This window comes from Tursiops truncatus, chromosome 14 (genome assembly GCF_011762595.2).
Source record: "Tursiops truncatus isolate mTurTru1 chromosome 14, mTurTru1.mat.Y, whole genome shotgun sequence".
NCBI lineage: Eukaryota > Metazoa > Chordata > Mammalia > Artiodactyla > Delphinidae > Tursiops > Tursiops truncatus.
Window position 1 is genome coordinate 69301297 of NC_047047.1, and position 19777 is coordinate 69321073.

The 19777-nt window shown below is 55.2% G+C and overlaps 1 protein-coding gene across 16 annotated transcripts in view; it reads left to right on the forward strand.

The window, feature by feature from the left end:
- Positions 1 to 8590: 8590 nt before the first annotated feature.
- The window catches only part of DNMT3A (DNA methyltransferase 3 alpha), a 113622-nt gene continuing 102435 nt past the window's right edge, over positions 8591 to 19777 (forward strand). For 15 of the 16 annotated variants that reach the window (XR_012325784.1, XR_012325782.1, XR_012325783.1 and 12 more), the window contains exon 1: positions 9186 to 9311. The gene's annotated coding sequence lies outside the window, so the exon portion shown is untranslated. Of the gene's footprint in view, positions 8712 to 9185; positions 9312 to 19777 lie in introns of those variants that run through there. The other variant, XM_073791541.1, reaches the window with a different exon arrangement.

Consider the following 19777-nt stretch of genomic DNA (forward strand, 5'->3'; position numbering starts at 1 on the left):
CTAGAAGGTATGAATGAAAAAAAAAATCACTGCTTTTTTTGAATAATTTGACCAGCTATAATTCTTTTTAAAATTCTTTTTTCTCCATTTTTAATTGAAATGTAGTTGATGTACAATATTATAAAAGTTACAGGTATGCAATGTAGTGATTCACAATTTTTAAAGGTTATACTCCATTCGTAGTTACTATAAAATATTGGCTATGGTCCCTGTGTTGTATAATATATCCTTGTAGCTTAAAAAAAAAAAATCACTGCTTTTAACCCCCTAAAATGTTTGTGTTTGAAAAGTAGTAACAGAACCACAGGCTTCTAATCTTTTACCTTGACCTTGAGTGGCACTTTTCACAGAAAGCTAGGTGGACTGTGGCACTGCCCACCGTGCTCGCCTAAGACCATAAGACCCGGCTCACTACACCTACTTTCCTCCCCCTTCTGGCGCTCCTTTCCTCTTCCGTCTGGAGGAGCAGTGAAGATCGGGAAGAACTTAGGGAAGTTCCTCAAGGCAGAGTACCTGAGTCTGAGGGTTTGGGCTGGGGCAGAAGGAGAGAGATGAGGGGACGTCACCACAGGCAGATCAAGTTCTCGCCCTCACTGTGCCTTCCCTCTAAGCCCAGGATGCCCTCACTGACCATAACCCAACCATCGTCTAGCCCCAGCTCAGCTTCCATTTCCTCAGGGGCACCTTTGCTTCAGCCCACACCCCTTCTTGTTTGAGCTTCACAATTTAGCTCGTGATTAAGTGGCTAACGTCAGTCTGGATTGTGTCACGTGTAAACTCCTCACAAGCAGAGACCAGCCCACCAGGATCCTCGGTGCAACGCTAGGCACTGAATACACAGTACAAAAATAACGGTTGGCTCGTAACACAGTCAAAGGCATAACCTCCTCAATTCATGAAGAGGTCATCAAAATCAAGAAGAAAGACCCACAACCTGATAGAAAAGTGGTCAAAAGATAAACTGAGAGTGCTCAGTGTATAAATGCAAATGGCCCTTGAACACATGAAAAGACGTTCAACCTCCTCACCGTCAGAGAAATGCAAAACAAAACGTGTATGGAGAGATCACTGCTCACCCAACAGGTGGGCAAAAGTCCAAGAGTTTGACTACATACTCGGCAACATTCTCTTTCATATGTATTCCTGGTGAGAAGGCAAAATGCTACAACCCCTGGGGGTAATTTTTAAAACGTTTTATTTTATTGGTTTTTTTTTTTTTTTGCAGTACGCGGGCCTCTCACTGCTGTGGCCTCACGGGCCCAGCCGCTCCGCGGCATGTGGGATCCTCCCGGACCGGGACACAAACCCGTGTCCCCTGCAACGGCAGGCGGACTCTCACCACTGCGCCACCAGGGAAGCCCCCTAAAACTTTTTATTTTAAAACAATCTCAAACTTACAGAAAAGATGCAAATATGGTAAAAGAATTTATTTTTTTTTCTAAACCATTTGTGAATGTGTCAACATGGTGCCCAGTCTCCCCCCAAAACTTTAGTATAGGATATATTTCTTTTTATCCTAGACTAGAAATATATCCTTATAAATAAGGACACTCTCATAACTAGAGTACAAACATCAAAATCAGGAAAGTAGCACTGATCCATTACTACCATCTAATACTCAGACCCAATTTACATTTCTCCAATTGTTCTAATAATGTCCTTTATACCAAAAATATCCAATCCAGAATCACACACTTACTTGTGATGTCTCTTTAGTTTCTTTTTTTTTAATTAATTAATTTTATTTATTTTATTTTTGGCTGCGTTGGGTCTTTGTTGCTGCGCGCGGGCTTTCTCTAGTTGCGGTGAGCGGGGGCTACTCTTCGTTGCTGTGCGTGGGCTTCTCATTGCGGTGGCTTCTCTTGTGGAGCACAGGCTCTAGGCACGTGGGCTTCAGTAGTTGTGGCTCGCGGACTCTAGAGCGCAGGCTCAGTAGTTGTGGTGCACGGGCTTAGTTGCTCCGCGGCATGTGGGATCTTCCGGGACCAGGGCTCGAACCCATATTCCCTGTGTTGACAGGCGGATTCTTAACTACTGTGCCACCAGGGAAGCCCCCTCTCTTCAGTTTCTTTCCTTCGATCTGGAACACTTCCTCAGTCTTTCCCTGGCTTTCATGATCTGGACGCTCCTGAAAAATACAAGTCCGTTATTTTGTAGAATATCCCTCATTTGGGGTTTGCAATGGTGTGATGTTTGTGTCCTCTCAAAATTCATATGTTGAAACCTATCCCCCAAGGTGATGGTATTAGGAGGTGAAGCCTTTGGGAGAGGATTAGGTCATTAGGGCAGAGCCCTCATGATTGGGATTCGTGCCCTTATAAAAGAGACCCCAGGGAGCTAGCTTGTCCCTTCCACTGTGTGAGGACACAGAGAAAAGCCGGCTGTCTATGAACCAGGAAGCATCACCAATCATCTAATCTGCTGGCATCTTCATCTTGAACTTTCCCCAGAACTGTGAGATAAGTGTTTGTTGTTTGTAAATCGCCCAGTCAATGGTACTTTTTAACGGCAGCTCAAAGGGACTAGGACAGGGTTTGTCTGATGTCTCCTTGAGATTAGATTCAGGTGATGCATCTTTGGCTGGAATATGTATCACAGAAATGATGCCGTGTTGTTCTCACTGCATCCTGTTAGGTGGTGTATCATTTCAATTTGCTCCATTACTGATGAGGTTAGCTTTGATCACTTGATTAAAGGGCTTTTCCATTGTGAAGTTATTCTTTTTTCCCTTTGCAATTAAAAAGTATTTTGCTGGGAAGTACTTTAAGACTATGCAAATATCCCATTCCTCATCGAACTTGCAATTTATTCCTTTATTTATTTCTAGCACTGTGGACTCAGGGATTCTCATTTTACGCAGTGGGTTTATAATCTGTTGGTATCATTATTTTGGTGCTCAGATTTTCCCATATTTTGCCAGTGGGAGCACTTTTTTGTACCCCATCATTCTTTGAGCACTTCCTTGATTTTTAAGTGTGACATGTTCTGGGCTCATCTTGTTCCTTGCTTGACCCAACTCTAGAATCTGCCATTTCTCCAAGAAGGTCCAGTTCCTTTTAGTAGGGAATGGTATTTAGAAACCAAGATCTGGGCATGAGGTATACTCATCACTATTGAGGTTTAATTGCTTGTACGTGTTCTCAGTGGAGAGAAAAAGAGGAATATATGTATGCATATATTGGGTTGGCCAAAAAGTCCTTTCGGTTTTCTCCATAAGATGGCTCTAGTAGCACTTAGTTGTCTTTAACTTCATTTGAAACAATTTTGTTAGATTGTATTGTGACAGCTGTCATATCAGCGTGCATTAAAAAAAACTTATCAAAATTAGTGAATTTTTGTGTAGCCATTTTAATATTGAAGATGGAAGGAGAAAAGCAACATTTTTGGCATATTATGCTTTATTATTTCAAGAAAGGTCAAAACGCAACTGAAACGCAAAAAAAGATTTGTGCAAGTGTACGGAGAAGGTGCTGTGATCGATCGAACGTGTCAAAAGTGGTTTGCGAAGTTTCGTGCTGGAGATTTCCAGCTGCACGATGCTCCACGGTCGGGTAGACCAGCTGAAGTTGATGGCGATCAAATCGAGGCATTAATTGAGAACAATCAACATTATACCACGCAGGAGACAGCCGACACACTCAAAATATCGAGATCAAGCATTGAAAATCATTTGCACCAGCTCGGTTACGTGAATCGCTTTGATGTTTGGGTTCCACGTAAGTTAAGCGAGAAAAACCTTCTTGATCTTATTTCCGCATGCGATTCTCTACTTAAACGTAAGGAAAGCATTCCTTTCTTAAAACAAATTGTGACGGGCAATGAAAAGTGGATACTGTACAATAATGTGGAATGGAAGAGATAGTGGGGCAAGCGAAATGAACCACCACCAACCACACCAAAGGCCGGTCTTCATCCAAAGAAGGTGATGTTGTACATATGGTGGGATTGGAAGGGAGTCCTCTGTTATGAGCTCCTTCCAGAAAACGAAACGATTAATTCTAACAAGTACTGCTCCCAATTAGACCAACTGAAAGCAGCACTCGATGAAAAGTTTCCAGAATTAGTCAACAGAAAACGTATAACCTTCATCAGGATAACGCAAGACCGCTTGTTTCTTTGATGACCAGGCAAAAACTATTACAGCTTGGCTGGGAAATTTTGACTCATCCGTTGTATTCACATCGCACCCTTGGATTTCCATTTATTTTTGGTCTTTACAAAATTCTCTTAATGGAAAAAATATACACAAATATATTTTACGTCTATATTTATTTCCAGACCAATCAATATACAGGGTGAGCCTCAGGCTAGAGTGAGAGGCAGAGGCTCAGCTGTCGCCGGGAGGAAGGGGCTGAATCAGCATCTAGAAATAGGGGAGGGAAGTTTATGGCAGTTGCTGTGGGAAATCCAATAAGAGGGTAAAAGGAATTGAATAAAAGGACTGTGTCCCGGCACAGACAAAACCATACAGAATGAATTTATGTCTCTATGATTTTCTCTGTGAATGAGGATAATGACATTTTATGGGTTACAGAGCACTTTTATTTCCACTCTTTGCCGTAACGCTCACAACTTCTGTGGTGGGCATGAAGAGGTGTCCACTCAGCAGCTTTGGGTCTTTAGGGAGCTAGTTACTAGTCCATGGAGTTCCTAGGGAATGAGCTGACTGGCGGCCGGCTGAGGTTTTAAGGAAGGGATACTGCAGTCCTCAGACCTAGTGCTTGCCCAGCCTCTGAAGGAGTCCCCAGGAAGCCATGGCCATGTCAATAAGGAGCTGGCCTTCCCCAAAGAGGACCTCTTCCCTGCAGGCCCTCAGGTACAGCTGTGGAGAATAAGGAGCCAGGAAGGTTCTCCCAGGGTACCAGGCCAGGACCCAGCTCCACTGTGGAGAAGTGAGTGAGTCCTGGCTGCCCCACCAGCAGGGTGGACAGGCCACCCCTGTGTGCTCCTTCCCTTCTCCTCTCTTCCAAAGTCAGTCTTCATTGTGGATAATCTATTTTACCTCCACCATCATAGACTTGGTGTTTTGGGGATGGTTACATTTATAACTTAGCCACTGTTGCAGATAATAAGAAGCCACGTGTAGACCATCGATAGGAACGCACATTACTCGGATCCTGTCTTCCTTTAGGAAGGAGAGTAAGTGTTTTGGTTGTACGTGGTAAGGGTTCTTTATTTTAGAAGGAACATGTTAAAAATATCTTTTTAGGGACTTCCCTGGTGGCGCAGTGGTTAAGAATCCGCCTGTCAATGCAGGGGACACGGGTTCGAGCCCTGGTCTGGGAAGATCCCTCGTGCCGCGGAGCAACAATGCCCATGCGCCACAACTACTGAGCCCACGTGCATCAACTACTGAGGCCCGCACGCCCTAGAGCCCGTGCTCCGCAACAAGAGAAGCCACCGTCATGAGAAGCCGGCACACCTCAGCGAAGAGTAGCCCCCACTCACCGCAACTAGAGAAAGCCTGTGCACAGCAACAGAGACCCAATGCAGCCCCCCTCCAAATGTATATATATATATCTTTTTATTGAGGTGAAATTCACGTAACATTAACCATTTGAAAATGTACAATTCAGTGGCGTTTAGTACGTTCACAGCGTTGTGCAACCACCACCTCTATCAAGTAGCAAGACCATTTTTGAAAGCGCATGTGTGGGGAAAAGAGGGTATACGTGGATGCTGGGTGGCCATGGGGTGGAGTGCAGTGTGTTTGCCCAGCGCCCCTTGCTTTGGAGAGCAACACTGCCCCTTTTCCATGGGGTGCTGGTTGGATCTGCCAATCCCCAAACCACCTCTTGCACCCACTTAAGGGGGTGGGCATGTGATCCACGCTATCCCACAGGCTGTAGAACCTGGTTCAGAGTGGGCTTGTGACTAGTCACAACAACTGAAGTAACCCTCGGGACTTTCTGGTTAGGGGTGGCACCGTGAGTGAGGGTGACAATGAAGCGCAAAACAGGACAACTGTGTCTCAGATCTTGGGGCACAGGGGTTGGGGGGGTGTTGTTAAAGGACATGGAACCTCATGTCCTAGAAGCATTAAGGAGGTTCCTGAAGGAAAGGAAATTATGTTCTTCCACTGGGGCTCTAAGTTGGGAGAGTGTGAACATGAGACAGCTGCCCACCATCTTGGAGTTTGTTTAAAGTAGGGAGAAGCACCACCGTAGTGGGAAGCAGACAAGAGTGATGGAGAGAGAGCCGGCTCTGGAGCTGACACTCGAGTCCCTGGATTTACCTGTGCCTGAATCCCCAGCCCTGGTCTTCCCAGTTGTCTAAACTCTATACTACTTAATCCTTTTGTTTGTTTAAGGTGGTTTAGGCAGGATCCTGTCACTTGTTTGTTACTACAGATGACCGATGCTGCCCCTCACCCTTGATGATCTAGAGTCCACCAGGATACTGGCTGGGCCGCAGTGGGCCAGACAGAAGTGATGGGGCTGTAGGAGCCCAAAGGCAGATCAATCTGAGCTGGACCCAGTGTGATTTGTCGTCAGAAGGGCCCAGTTGGGTTAGCCAGCATTAACGTGTCTCTTCCTGGGACAGCCTCGAGGGTCCTCCTCATGCCAAAAACGCCGAGGCCAGGCTCTGGAACCAGGCCTGTAGCCACACAGTTGCTTCCTACTGGACACGAGCAAACCCCCCAACATGGTCACCTTGGGCCTTTTGACACCAGCAACACAGACATCCAAGGTCACACATCATGGACTCCCAATGATTTCATCATAAATAGTTCTACTGAATAGAAACGTGCTTTTTTTTGTTGTTTTTGTGTTTTTGACTGCACCACATGGCTTGGGGGATCTTAGTTCCTGGACCAGGTATCGAACCCGGGCCACGGCAGTGAAAGCGCCGAGTCCTAACCACTGGACCGCCAAGGAATTCCCTCCTGAATAGAAACTTGCAGTTGCCCACTTGACCCTGAAAATTTCAGCTTGTTAAGAGTAACTGTAGGGAATTCCCTGGTGGTCCAGTGGTTAGGACTCTGTGCTCTCACTGCCGAGGGCCCGGGTTCAATCCCTGGTCAAGAAACTAAGACCCCACAAGCCGTATGGTATGGTCAAAAAAAAAGAGTAACTGTAATGTTTTAAGGTAACAATAATGATTTCAGAGTCAGATGAAACATGCTTTGAATCCTGGCTCTGCCACTTCCCAACAGTGTGGCTTTGACCGAGCCTCAGTCTCTTCATCTATAGAGTGAAGATAACACAAACTACCTCAGAGGGCTGCTAAGGAACAGGGCCAACCTGGTGCCCGGCGCACAGGAGACACTCAGTAAACTATCGCTGCTATTTGCGGGCAGTATTATACAAGCCCTTAAGGAACGAAGCGGTATCGCAACCATTTTTCTAAACATGGTCCTCCCGTTGGCCAAACTTTAGCATGTCTGTGGTTGCCCATCTTGATGCTGAAAGCAAAGTGGCACAGAACCTGCAATGTACATATTCATTCATCCAAAGCTTATTGAGAACCTACTATGTGCCAAGTGCTGGGCTACAGAGATGACAGAGGTGGTCTCTGTCCTCATGGAAGGAACATCCCAAGTCTCTGGAACTGGCCAGGTGGAGACCACGGATAGCACGGCCTATCACCAGCGGCATGGGGTGACCACTTGAGCGAGGGTGACAGGGAAAAAGGCCGGGACAACTGTGTCGAGAGCGGCCTCTGACCTTGGGGCACAGGGAGTGGGCAGACTGAAGGACCTGGAAGCATTAGAGGACTTCTGGAAGGAAATCTCTTGGATGAAAGGTCAGCTCTGTGTCCCAAAGAGTTAGGTAACTGTTCCTGTGACCCCTGGAGGGTTGAAGTTGGTGGTGGTGGAGGGAAAAGTACGACTGGTTTCAGCAGTGAGGGCCTGGGTGTCCATAAGTGGGATGGTTGGTGCCTGGGGAAGGGAGCACACCATGGCCTGGGGCAGGGAGCTCAGGGCACTGCCATGTAGCTGAAGCACTGGGTGGAATGGGGGTACACAGTGGCAGATGACTGGTGGAGGTACAGGCAGAAGAAAGGAGCCAGGCTGGGGAATCAGGGGCCCCAGCACCAAGCCCTAGCGGTGGCAGTTGGGAGAGTGATGAGCAGAGGAGTGGCTGTGCTGATGAAAGTAGACAGAGATGCCCCGAGTCAGAAACCTGGAGCCCTGGGAACTCTATGGGAAATGAGAACAACCCTCGCCGCAAAGGGGTGAGTAAGCATGAGGGCGGAGTGTAGGTGTGTGCACAGAATCTTAGAGCTGGAAGGGATCTTCAATGTCATTTAGTTCCACCCCCGAGCCATGAAATCTTTCAGTCTTCCACTGACCAACTGAGGACACTCAACTCTACTTGGACACCTCAAGGTACGGGGAACTCACTCCCTTCAAGGGGGCTCATCCTATAGAAATGCTCGAGCCTCCCAGACGGCCTCGATAGCCTGGCGCCCCGACCTTGGTCCTGTTGAGTGGGCCGGCCTCCACTCGGCGGCGGCACCTGGCGGGGGTGGCGGGTGGCGTGGGGCTTGCGGCGCGGATGGGCCGGCGCTGCTGTCCCCAGCCCCAGTGCTGAGGCAGGCAGAGTGCAGTGGGCTCTGGTGGAGGTCGGGAGAACTGCAGGGCGAAGACCGCCGGGGGCTCCGCGGGCTGCCGGGGGGAGGCACTTGACACCGGCCGCGGGAGAGGAGGGGCTGCTGTCCCTGCGGCCAGTGCTGGATGCGGGGACCCAGCGCAGAGGCAGCTCCAGGTAGCGGGGCGCCCCGCGGGGGGAGGGCTGCCGCAGGCCCCCGGCGGAGTGGCCGGGAGAGCGGCCGAGGCGGGGTTCCTGGGCCCAGCGCAGGCTCGGGGCGCAGCGAGGTCCGGCCCTCCGACCCGCAGCGTGCGGGGAGCCCCCCCCAGCGGGGGCGTAGAGGCCGGGAAGTCGGGCCGAGGGCGCTAGGACCGGCCGCGCGCCCAGGCCGCTCCCGTCGCGGCGCCCCGGGGCCCCCAAGTCGGCGCTGCCTCCCGGGCCGGCTCCGCAGCGCCAGGGCCGGGGCCAGCGCGGCCGCGGGGGGCGAGCAGCGGGCGGAGGCCTGGGCCCGCGGGCGGCCGGAGGGAGGGAAGGAGGAAGGCGGAGAGAAGGGGTGGGAGGGGGGGACCCGGCGGAGGAGGCGGAGAGAGGGAGCGCGACAGCGAGCGGAGGGAGGGAGCGAGCGAGGCAGGCAGGCGGGCCGGGAGGGAGGGAGGGAGGGCGCGCGGGCGGCGGCGGCGGCGGCGGCGGCGGCGGCGAGAGCAGAGGACGAGCCGGGACGCGGCGCCGCGGCACTAGGGCGCGCAGCCGGGCCGGCCCGACCCCACCGGCCACACGGTAATGAGCGCCGCTGCTGGCGGCCCGGGAGGCCGGCCCGGAGGCGGGCGGGGAGGAGGGGAGCCGGGCGGGGGCCACGGCGGCGGGCAGTGCCCGGCTCGGGGCACGCTCCCGGACCCCCGCAACTCGGCGCCGGGCGCTCGCGGAGCCAGGGCTGCGGGCGGCGACGGCGGGCCGGGCTGGCCGGGGCGGCGCGGGGGATTTGAGGGTTTGTTTATGTCCCCGCGGGCTCCACAGGCGCCCCCTCCCGTCCCGCCAGCTCCCGGCGCGTAGCCCCCTCCGCGCCCCCGCCCGGCTCCGGGCTCAAGTTCAAGTCTATACAATGCCGCGGGGGGCCTCCTCCGCCGCCGGCCTCAGCCGCGGTGCCCCGCTAGGCGCTGCCGCAGGGGCCCCGGCCTGGCCGCCCCCGCCTTCCGGGCCCTGCCCCCGCCCCGGGGCCCAACCTGGGGCCTGCGGCCGGGACGCCGGAGGGCGCGGACCCCGACCCGGAATAATCGGCTCCCGCCGCGGCCCGCAGGGAGCGGGGGAGGGGGGCGGGGGCCCGGCCCCGCGCAGGCTCCGCGGTGGCGGCAGAAAATGGCAGCCTGGCACGACCCGGCCCCCCGCCCCTCCCCCCGGCTCCCGGCCCTCCTCGGCCCGGCGGGGCGGGGGACCCGGGAGGCCCCCGGGGGCGGGCCGAGGGGTGATCTGGGGGCCGGACCGGGGAACGCTGCGCAGCGATCTTCCTCCGGCCACCTGTGGCTGGGGGAGCGGGGTGCCAGCGGATCTGGGAGGGGCTGCGGGGGTGGGGAGAGTGCCACTTGGGGGGCACACCTCTCCGCGGAGAGTCGGGTGGCGCGCGGGGGGGACGTCGTGCCTGGCTCCTCCCTGCCCCCGCCGCGGGCCGTGGGAGCCGGGGCGGCGGCGGCGGCGGCGGCGGCGGCGGCGGCGGCGGCGGCGGCGGCGGCGGCGGCGCCGCAGTGTGGGGGCGGGGCGGGGGCGGGCGAAGATCCCGGGCCGGGGCCGCGGGGGCCGGAAAACGCAGGGGTGGGAGCCTCAGGGCCTGGGCCCGGAGCGTGGCTGGTGGGGACGCCCTGGGTCGCCCCCTGCAGCAGCACCCACCCCCCTGCACACACTCAACACGCACGCGGACACACTCACGCACACGCACCCCCGCTGGGCCGGTGCAGACGTGTCCTTGAAAGCTTCGCATCCGCACGGTGAAGGACGAGGCCTCGCCGAGGCTGCGGATCGGGGTCTTCGGCCCCACGTCCCAGCGCCCCGGGAGACCCCAAGCTTCCGAGCCGCAGGCGGCCTCGGTCCGTGTCCCGCCCTCACCCCAGCTCCCCTCCCCCTCCCTCCTCCCTCCCCCTCGGCTCAGACGGAGCTGGCAAGGGTCCAGGGCCCGCCCCTGGCCTCCCCCAGCCCCCCATCGCTGGGGCCCGCGGCCCTCTAGCTGCCAAACTGCTTTTCGCTTTCCTGGAGGCTCCCTTCTTGGGGGCACCCACTCCCTTCCCTCTCACCCCCATTAGTTCCCCCGTTTCTCTGCATCCCTTCTGTCCTTCCTCCACTCTCCAGTGCAAAGGCAGTTGAGTAGGTGTTGGCCCCTTGGGTGGGGAGTGAGGGGCTCACTGGTTCTCAGGGGCTCTCTTCCCCAGCTCGCGAGAGGAGCCCCCTGTGGTTGCACCTTGACCCAAGATGGCGTCCTGTACCCAGCTGGGCAGCTCTGGCCTGTGTCAGGCAGGGAGGAAGGGCCCGGGCCCCAGAGCCACACAGCTCGCCCCCTTCCAAACCAGAAGGGACAGGAGGCTGCAGGAGAAGAGCCGGCCGCCCTGTGACCCAGCTTGCCCCTTGCTGCCGTGCCCAGAGACTGCCATCACCATCCCTGGGGGACTGTTCAGTCTTCATGTTTCACCCTGGGCTGCCAGCGCTGAACCGGCCTCCTGGGCTGGCGGGCTGCGAAGGGATCCTGGGATCAGGTGCTGCTCCGCTGTGCCTCCTCCCTCCCAGGCAGATGTGACAGCTGCAGCCGGGGAAGCTTTTCTCTTTGGGCGATGCTGGAGAGCTAGGACTGGCCTCTGGGATTTGGGGAGCCCAGCTGTCAGGCGGACCCTCTTTGGGCTGCCCCCTCTGCTGGCAGGGGTCGTTTCCTGGTGGTTTCCTGAGCTGCCTGGGTTTGGAGGCTTGGGCTGTTAGGAGTTCCTGCTAGGTTGCTGGGGCGAGGTGGTCCCCCTCTGCTTCCAGGTCCCGTTGAGGCCCTGGTTGGGCTGTTTGACAGGGAGCTCTGTGAAAGCGTGAGTCTGTGTGCGTGTGTGTGCATGTGTGCACATGTGCTGCGCGCAGTCAGTGGCCCAGGCAAACTTGTGTGGCGGGTCTGGCACCTGCCTGCCTCCCTTCCCGGGCCCCACTCGTCTGGGCCCTGGCTCCCTCTCCAGCCTCTTGTCCAGCTCCTTGGGGCTTGTCTTCAGCTACTCATCAAATGCACACTTCCTGGCTCGGGTAGACCAAGGCTCTCCTTGTCCTCCTTCCCAGGCTTGTGGGCCTGCAACAGGAAGCCGACCTTAGAGAAGGTGAATTCCTTCTAGACTCAAGGAGTGTGGTCCACAGTGCAAGGGCTGCCCCCCGCCCCCACCCCCAACCCCAGCACTGGAGAAGCAGAGAAGAGGACAGCCATGCCATGTGTCAGGGTGTCTGCGGACGGGATTCCTCTGTGGGGTGAGGGTTGGACTGCAGCTTGAAGGTCCATTCCAGCTTTTAAATTCTATGGCTCTGATTCTAGTGGTGGAATTTCAGACCCAGGAGTGGGGGCGGGGTGGTCTCGCCTCACAGAGATAATCAGGAATGGCTTCCAAGGAGAGGAGGCCTGAGTGAGAGCAGGGCCTCCTGGGGGCTGGGCCTTTGAAAGGAGAGGGTGGGGTGAGGGGTGAGGGCCCTTCAGGAGACAGGTTTGTCACGTCTGACTCCACAGGAGTGTAAAAGTGCAGCCTCTGGTTAAGCCTTCGCACGTGTGTGTCCTTCTGTAGGTTTACGTGTACACTTGTGTGTGTGCGTAATTTCTGAGGTTTCCTCCCTGAGTCCAGTTTGCGGTGAGCTCCTGCGTTCCTATGGACCTTCTTGAAGCTGAAACTCCAAGCTCCTCATCCTTTCTTGGTCTCTCTGGTGACCGGGCCGCATCCAGGAGCCCACCCAGAGTCATCTATCTCACTAGAGCCAGAGATGCTCCCAGTGCTTTCCCTAGCACAGTCACACATCACCGCCATTGGGCCTCTGAAAAAGCCTGCAAGGGAGACAGACAAGCTATAAAATACTTGCCCCGGGTGACCTGGCCGGGAAGAAGCGGGGCCAGGCCTGCCCTCTGGGGAGCTTAGACTGTCTCCTGCTCCAGCTCTCCCGGGCTCCTGCGCTGCGTGTTGGTCTCTCCTCTCAGTTTGTGGTCTCCACGGGACCTTGCCCTGGCCGCCTCTGGTCCCCCATCAGACATTCTGTGGGGTTTCCACGAGTGTCTGCTGGACATCTGTGTTTGCGTCCCTGTCCTCCCCCGAGTGGCAGGCTTGGTGCCCAGCTCTCTACTGCTTGCTACTGCTCTGCCTTCCCCGAATAGCCATCGCCTACTTATAAGCCAGTTCCTTAGGCTCAAGCCCTCCTGAAAAACCTAAATTCTTCCCCGGATTCCATCAAGGCTCCTTTTTGTGGGAACCAGATAGAAAGGGGACTCCGAGAACAGTCTTGCCAGCTCTCTAATGGCCATCCTTGACCTGAAACGTTACCGTTAGAATCCAAGCCCTAGAGTTTAGGGCTGAAAGAGAACTTGAAGCTCTGAGAACACCTGGAGCTGGGTTGGGGGCTGTTTGGTTGTGGAGCCAGGCCCGGTTTCTTCCAGGGCTGGGAGTGCTACCCAGAGCCCAAGGCCGGAAGGGCCAACTGTGTGCCTGTCACATGTTCCCCTCCCTCGGCACTTCCTGCCACCTTCCACTCTCTTGAGCCTGGGGTCCCTGACTTGGTGCCCGTGTCCTCTTCCCCCATCCCATGCCCCATGGATAGTTGAGTGTGTCTCTGGCCTGTAGCTTGGGGACAGGCAACAGTTAGGGTCACGGAATGGCCTGTGGGAATTGTTTCCACTTCCGTTCTGGTGTCTAATGGATGGTAGTGCCGGTCAGGAGCCCGACTGCCCTTGGAGGCTGGGCGTCTCTGTGGGCCTGTGCACTCTGCTGCTCCTGAGCAGGGCTTAATAGTAAACGAAAAGCGCCAGATTCCTTTCCACTCAAATCTTGAGGGCTCGTTTTCAGTCATTTCTCTCTTTGACTCTCTTCCCTCAAGAAAAACGTACCAAATCCGAGATCCGTGCAGTGTTGGAGATTCGCGTGTGTGTCTCCAAGCCTGCCTCCCCTTGGCTAAGTGTGTGGGCAAGCCAGGGTGTGGTGCACGTGTGTCTGTGCATATTTCTGTGTACGCGGCCTGCAGCCGCGTGGGGACAGAGAGCCTGGACATGAGCTTGCACATGAGCCTGTCTCCAGGCAGCCGAACAGAGGGCCCCGGAATCAGAAGGAGCGGCGTTCGGACGCTTCACAGTTGTGGGATCTGGGGTAGCGCAATTTCTCTGAGCCTCCAAGTTTCCTCACCTGTAACGTGGAAACAAGACCAGGCGCTACACATAGGTTGTTGTAAGGATTAGCTGAGATAATGCCGCTTCCGCTCTTAGCAGAGTGCAGGCGCTCAGCGTTAGCGTGAGTAGCGTCGTCATTTGGGCGGCTCGTGTGGCCTGGCACTGCAGGAAGTGCTCTGTGAAGTCTTGTCCACCTTCCTGCCTTTCTTGCAAAATCTTGGACAGATGAGGAAAGTGCTGATTCTGACTGAAAAATCTTCGGAGGTGGGAGGCTCCTCAGTGCCGTTTAGGAGTCCGTTCCAGAGTTTGACAGATCGCACTGTCAACAGGTTGTCTTTGTATCTACCTTAAACCCCTTGTGCTACAGTTTCAGCTCTTTATTCGGATTCTGTCCTGAGTTCAGTCTGTTTGTTGCCCTGTACCAGGGTCTTGCTGGGCAAGACCCTGTGCTGAGCTTTGAGGGAGTTTAGGGTGTGCCCAACTAATTAATGACCACAGACCAAGGTCGAGGGAGAGGGAGAAATAAAACGCTCAAAGGACAGTGAGGTCACAGCCAACTGGAGGGATCAGGAGAGGCTTCCTGGAGGGGGTGGCTCCTGTGATGATCCTCAGAACACAGAGGTGGGGCTTCCAGACCAAGGAGAGGAAGCCAGGCTGTCGGGGACAGGGTGGCTGGAGTGTGGCGGAGACTCCAGGGCGGTGAACAGGGCCTCGGAGGCAGCCTGAGGCCCCACGCTGATTTGAGGGGAGTGGGCCCCTGTGCTCTGTAACTCCCGTGTGGCCTGTGGAGAATCGCCTAGAACTTCCCTGCCTGTGGCTGTGAGGGACGGCAGGGGAGACTGAGGGACGAAAGGGAGGGAGGGGACGGGGCCGGCTGAGCTCATTTGGTATAGGATCTTGATTCCTTTATATTCTGCAGACTAGAGCTTAAGAGCTCAGACTTGGAGGGAAACAGAGCAGGGTTTAAATTACACCAACCCTGGGGGGTCGTGACCATTAAGGGGAACGCCAGCGGGGCAAGGTCTCTGTCAGTGATGGCAATCATGATGTGAATGGGCGGAGGAGGGTCCCTGGCCTGGCCTCCCAGAGGTCTCCGTGCCCCGTTTGTGCATCCCCTTCCCCAGGCCGAGGCACCCCAGCGTCCAGAACATTCCTGTAAGGGCTGCAAGCACAGCGAAAGGGGACGTCAGCAGACCCTGACTCCACACTGCCCTCTTCCCTCCCTCCTCCATGTGCAGCTGAACGGAGCCCCCAGCTTGGAGGGGAGGTGCCCGGGCTGGCGGCCATGCCCCTAGGTGTGGCTGCAGGTGCCTGACAGGCCCCGGCAAGGACAGCAAGTGGGCAGGGCCCGCCAGGCCACATCTCCCTTGCTGATCACATAGCAGGCCTGTCTGGAGGACAGTGACAGGGGAAGGAGGTGTGGATACCTGGGGCTTTCCTAGCTGCATCCCAGCAGGGAATGAAAAAATTTTTTCAACTGTAGCTCAGCAATGCCCACTCCCATCCTGCTCTGGTCCCCTCTGACCTCCAAGGTTTCCCAGCCTTATTTACATCTGCAATCAGATTCCTATTTTCTCTTTCCTGAGGTCATGGCCCTGCTCACTGTCATCCTTATTGATCTTCCCTCTCTGTTTCTGTTTCAAATGTCAAGGTCATTTTTAATTCTGAGCAGTTGTTAGCTGCCCCCGTTTGGATGTACAGAGGGGATGGAGGACCACCTCTCACAGCTCGTAACTGGAGGGCTGCAACTTGGGTGTCCTGACTCCTAATCTAGTGCTCTTCCTGCTTTGCGGCTGTGTGGACGGATCCAGGGGTCAGTGGGGAAGATGTTCCAGACCTAATAGATCAGCTAGAGCCCGGTGTGCCAGCGGTCCTTCCTTGAAAAGGTTAAAAGATGCTCAGAGGGGACATTATGGGACGGTGGGGTCAGATCTGTGGCTTACTGAGCCATGGGTCGAATGTGGGCCCTATCATGGTGAATGTCCGGGAACGCCTGGGCTGGGAGGCTGGGGGACCTGGGAGCCTGCCTTCCCTCAGAGGTTCCCCAGAGGACACCAGGAGGGGCAGGCGAGGGCGCTCGGGCCCATGCCAGGCGGCTGGGATCCTCTGGCACTCCAGCAAGCAGAACCTGTTGGCAAGGGGCTTCTTGAGGAATGGTCCTTTGTGATTAATTTTGTAGATTCTGAAAGGATACCTAAATTTGTGGATAAAGAGGAATCTAATCAGATTCTCCCAGTGGCTTTGAAATGAGATGGGAAGCGTGTCTATTCTGACATGTTAGATGTCCGTGATATGGTGCAGAGTGTGATCTCATTTTCGTAAAATTCCTTTAAAATACACGCCAGTGTGCACACTTATAGGCTAGCAGATGCTTAGAAAAAGTCGTTCTGGAAGGATAACCCAGCAAACGTGTCAGCAGAGGCCTTGCCACTTTACTTTATACACTTTCGTAACCTTTGCAAAAATATAAAGGCGCATGCATTCCTTTCTTAATGACCACAACAAAAATAAAACCACACTTTTAAAGCTTCTGGATAAGAACTTATAAAAATTTGAGTCACCCTTGGGCTGGAAGGGTGGACTCTTTTATAATGGATACGAAACTGGCTTGGAGACTGACGGCAAAGGGTGGGGCTACTCAGGTACTTGTCTTTTCTGGAAAGGTTGCAGGGAGATTTATTGCAGACCCTGAGGTCTCCAAGCGAAGGCCTGGCCTGGTAGGGATTGGGTGAGAGTGGAAAACAGGCAGCTGGCAGCACCCCGGTTCACTCCAGGGCAGCAGACCAAGTTCGCTTTATAGGACGGTGACTGGAAACTCTCAGTTCTGACCCAGGATGGGAAACAAATCATTGAGGATCTTCCCTGAAGGCTTCAATCTCGTTGCTGTTGTGACCCAAATGGTCTCGGTGTGGACCTCAGGTGACCCAGCCCTGGCATGGCCTGGGGAGCCACGTGCAGGGAGGACAAAATGGGGCTTCAGGAGGCCCCTCCAGGGGTGGAGGGGATGCCTGGGAAACTCGTCTGGCATGTGGGCTCAAGCTGTGCCCGCCTCTGTGATCTGGAGGCCCAGGAGCAGGTGGCAGTGACCCAGGTGACAGGGTGGAGAGGTGAGGAGGGGCAGATATAAATTCCTCTGCCTGTTGCTTGGCAATAGTGCCCACCTCCCCCTTCCACAGTCCCGTCCCCCAGCCACTGCCCATGGGTGCCATCTTGGAGCTTGCTTTGCCCTCTGAGGCTGCCCCTGGTAAAGACAGCAGGAGAAAGGGTGTGTGGACTTCTCTGGCCCAGCCCCGCCCCACTCCGCCCCTGCAGTGAGGCAGGAAGATAAATAAAAGGACAAGAGCTGGTCCCTCTGCAGACCGCCCCCTGCCCCAGGCTGCTAGGGGACAGACGTGCAGTGCAAAGAAGTGACCACGAGGCAGGCAGTCCTTGATTTGCATCTCAGCCCTGCTACTACCATAGCTACAGAGGGACCTAAAAGTCTCTGAGCTGCAGGATTTTCATCTGTGAATCAGGGATAAGAATCACATTCACATCTTGCTGGTATTGCTTGAATCAAATGAAATACGGTGTGAAAACTGTCAGCGCTGCACCCAGCACATAGTAGGTACTCAGGAGGTGTGAGTTCTTTTTCTCTGAGTCGGGTCAGGACAGGGCTGCATGAGGGTGAATCTGGGGACCTGGTGAGGTGACCCCGTTGGAGGCCCCCTTGCCTTCCAAGACCCCACAAATGTTGCCTGTCATCCTCATCACCCCTTAGGGGTCGCAGGGCCTCCACTTCCTTTGTAAAGCCACGATTTGGCTGGTTGATCTCTGAGTGCTCCGGCCAGCCCCGGCCATCTGCTCTCTGGGCCTTGAATCTTGATGTACTCCTGTCAGTTTCCTGAGAGTCCAAGCCCAGTGGGGACTCAGTAGGTCCCCCAAGCCCTGGGCCCTCGCCCTTCCTGCCCTCTGCTCTCTTTGGGTCCAGAGCAGGCAGTGGCCTCTCCTCTGGTTGCTGGGCCTGCTGGCAGGGCTGGCTCTGCCCCCTGGCCCACAGGCATGGGAGGGTCTTGACCACAGCCGGGCCTGGGAGCTGGCACACAGCACTGGTTCCTAATGGTTTTATTACCAGCAACAATGTGGTGCTTGTTGCCATCCTCTCACAGGCCTGTGGTTCCCAGCCCAACTAGTGGTGGCCTGAGGGCCTGCCTGGTACTGGAAGCCCAGCTGGAAAGCCCAGTGGGGCAGGGCAATTGCCTCTGCATTTTCTTTTGTCAACACCCTCTGTGCAGCCTGGACTCTGAGATAGCGTGGTGATATGCTGGGGCCCCAAGCTGGCAGGCCTGGCAGCTCTTGAGTTTTCTCTCCAGAGGGCCCTTGCTTCAGCTTCACAGATAATGTTTATCTATTCATTTATTAAAGACCTACTATGTGTCGGGCACTGGCTACAAAGATAAGAGAGACTGAGCTGGTTCTCAAGGACCCCGCAGGGGAGATGAGGGTCTGGCAAGGTGACCATTACATCGTAGGTGGGTGGAGAGAGCTCTGCAGCGTGTACCTGGAGCATTACGGGGGCTCAGAGAAGGGACATCTCATTCAAGGGGGGAGGGAAGAGCAGGAAAGGGTTTCTAAAGGAGGTGAGGCTGGAGCTGAGTCTCAAAGCGTAGGGGGCAGTTAGCCAGGTGGTCCAGGGCATTTTCTCCCATGATGTGGTGCGAGTGATGGGATATGGGGGATCATGGGATGTGAGGCTGGAGGGCTGGGCCGAGCTGGACCACGGAAGGCCGGGATGTTACCCATTCGTCGACGTTGGCCTTGGAGTAACGTGTCCATATTTGCGTCTGAGGAAGATCATCCCGGGGCGTCAAGGAGGAGCACTTGGGCAGCTGAGGCTGGGGTCGGGGAGCCCAGGCAGAAGGCTGGTGCAGGAATCCAGGGGAGCCGCAGTGCAGGTGTGGAGGAGGGCTGCTCTGTGAGGCATTTAGGTGGGAGTGACTGGGTGATGGAGAGGGTGAGGGGAGCTGGCTCAGCCCGCCGCGTGGGTGGAGGTGCCATCCGTCCGCTGAGAGGGCTCGGCTGGAGGGAGTCTGGGAGAGATCTTCCCGTGGGAGGCAGGGCTAGAGTTGGGACTTGAGGGTGGTTAGGATTTGTGCAGGCGGAGCCTGGGCTGGGCCGGGCTTGCAGAAGAGGGAGGGCCTGTGTCACCAGGCCTGGATGTGGGGACCCAGGAAGGCCCAGGGTCCAGGTGATGGATTAGAAAGGCAGGCGCATTTTATTCCGTAACTGGTAGCAATCCCTGCAGATTTTTAAGGACGGAAGTAACGTAACCAGGCATTTGTACCACGTACATTGGGCATACTGATGTTTGGGGGGGGCTTGAGCAGGGGCTTCTGCTTCTCAGGTGCTCCCCCGAAAGATGAGCTGCAAGGCCTAGACCCTGTTCCTCAACTCCCTGCTGCACAGCCTGGTCTGAGTGTCATCACCCTCTGACAGTGGTATGTGAATTGCAAAGTTGCCATCCGCCCTGGGTTTAGAGGCAGGTCTGCCAGTGTAGGAGGGGATAAGATGGGCACAGCAGTTTTGGTAAACAAACAGAAAAGAAACAAAAACTGTTTCTCTAAAGTAGGAATGTGAGTCTTTTGTGTGTCACAGGAAGAGCTGTTTCCAAAGAATTTCTAGAAAAATGGCGTGAACCAGGTCAGCATCACTGAACCCGGGCAGAGGCAAGAGGCGGCGTGGCATTGTGCCAGGGCCACCAGGCTCGGTGCTGAACAGACAGTGGTTTCACCTTGGCCCTGCCACCTCCTAACTGAGTCCTCCTCAGGAAGATCGCTTCACCTCTCTTAGCCTCAATTTTGCCGTCTGCAAAGTGGAGACAACCTTCCAGACTTGTGTCATTTGT